General features: G+C 46.2%; 1 pseudogene; it reads left to right on the top strand.

The window, feature by feature from the left end:
- Positions 1 to 743: 743 nt before the first annotated feature.
- Positions 744 to 1,663, top strand: LOC100685055 (annotated as a pseudogene).
- The last annotated feature ends 537 nt before the right edge of the window (positions 1,664 to 2,200 follow it).

Here is a 2,200-nt window from a genome sequence, read left to right as displayed (position 1 = left end):
GGAGACGGACAAGCAGACTCACAACTGAGCTTGGCCGCTCAGATCATGACCCCAGCTGAAATCAAGTCAGATGCCCAAACCACTAAGCCACCCAGGCAAGCACCTCGGTTCTAATCTTCAGAGGTTTGGATGAATTAATGCATCTATAACATCTTGGACCAATGCTTAGTGCTCAATAAATTTTAGTTTTATGTTATTAAGATATCTCTATGACAGCATCATCAGCACCCTCATCATTTAGATCCGGGAGGGGAAAAAAGCACATTGGGAATATGCTTATTGAAAAGAATCCCCAGAGTTGCTCTGGGGGTCCAGGAGGGGAAAGGGGGACTGGGGTCTCTCCATCTTTCTCTCTACAGAGACTTTGGACAAGCCCTTGGGTGGCTGGGACATTTGTGACCAGGGAAGGAGAAAGAAGGACAGACCGGGAGAGAGAGAGAGATTGATTTTAAGGAATTGGCTCACAGGGATACAAAGGCTGGTGAGTCCAAGATCTGGAGGGTTGGCCAACCTGCTGGAGACCTAGAGAAGAGTTGCAGGTCAAGTCCAAAGGCCAAGACTGCTGGGAGAACTCCCTCCTCCTCTGGAGAGGCTGTTTATCTATGGAGGCCTTCAACTGAATGGGTGAGGCCCACCCACAACAACAGGGGTAATCTGCTTTATTCAAAGTCTGCTGATACAGCTTTTCTGCCCCTGGACGCCGCCGAGTAAGCATCGTTAAAGTCTCCCCTCCCATCGCCATCATGTCTAAGTCAGAGCCTGGGCAGCTGCGGAAGCTCTTCATCAGAGGTTTGAGCTTTGAAACAATCAATGAAAGTCTGAGGAGCCATTTTGAGCAATGAGGGACGCTTATGGACTATGTGGGATGAGAGATCCAAACACCAAGCGCTCCAGAGGCTTTGGGTTTGTCACGTATGCCACCGTGGAGGAGGTGGATGTAGCCATGAATGTAAGGCCACACAAGGGGGATGGAAGAGTTGTGGAACCAAAGAGCGCTGTCTCAAGAGAAGACCTGGTGCCCACTTAACTGTGAAAAAGATTTTTGTTGGTGGCATTGAAGAAGACACTGAAGAACATCATCTAAGAGGTTATTTTGAACAGTACGGGAAAATTGAAGTGATTGAGATCATGACTGACCAAGGCAGTGGCAAAAAGAGAGGTTTTGCTTTTGTGACATTTAATGACCATGACTCTGCAGACAAGATTGTCATTCAAAAATACCATACCGTGAATGGCCACAACTGCGAAGTAGGGAAAGCCCTATTGAAGCAAGAGCCAAAGCGGCCAAAGTGGGTTCTGGAAACTTTGGTGGTGGTCGTGGACGTGGTTTTGGTGGGAACGACAACTTGGTCGTGGAGGGAACTTCAGTGGTCGAGGTGGCTTCGGTGGCAGTCGAGGTGATGGTGGATACGGTGGCAGTGGGGATGGCTAGAACGGATTTGGTGATGATAGAAGCAACTTTGGAGGTGGCGGAAGCTATAATGATTTTGGCAATTACAACAATCAATCCTCAAATTTTGGACCCATGAAAGGAGGAAATTTTGGAGGCAGAAGCTCTGGCCCCTACGGTGGTGGAGGCCAATACTTTGCTAAACCACGAAACCAAGGTGGCTCTGGCGGTTCCAGCAGCAGCAGCAGCTATGGCAGTGGCAGAAGGTTTTAATTATTGCCAGGAAACAAAGCTTAGCAGAAGAGAGCCAGAGAAGTGACAGGGAAGCTACAGGTTACAACAGCTTTGTGAACTCAGCCAAGCACAGTGGTGGCAGGGCCTAGATGCTACAAAGAAGACATGTTTTAGACAATACTCATGTGTATGGGCAAAAAACTCGAGGACTGTATTTGTGACTAATTGTATAACAGCTTATTTTAGTTTCTGTTCTGTGGAAAGTGTAAAACATTCCAACAAAGGGTTTTAATATAGATTTTTTTTTTTTGCACCCATGCTGTTGATTGCTAAATGTAATAGTCTGATCATGACGCTGAATAAATGTGTCTTTAAAAAAAAAATACAAAGTCTGCTGATATAAATGTTAATCTTCTCTTTAAAATGCCTTCAAAGAAGTGTCTAGAATAATGTTTCACAGAATATCTGGGTACCATGACCTGGGCAAATTGACACATGAAATTAGCTATCACACTTCCTCCAATGGTTTTTGGGACCATTGACTTCCCAGATGGGCCCTAGGAGGAGCATGGGCAG

Source organism: Canis lupus, chromosome 8 (assembly GCF_011100685.1).
Source record: "Canis lupus familiaris isolate Mischka breed German Shepherd chromosome 8, alternate assembly UU_Cfam_GSD_1.0, whole genome shotgun sequence".
Classification (NCBI taxonomy): Eukaryota; Metazoa; Chordata; class Mammalia; order Carnivora; family Canidae; genus Canis; species Canis lupus.
Note: the sequence above shows the minus strand (reverse complement) of the source record. Positions and strands in the feature narration are given on the sequence as shown.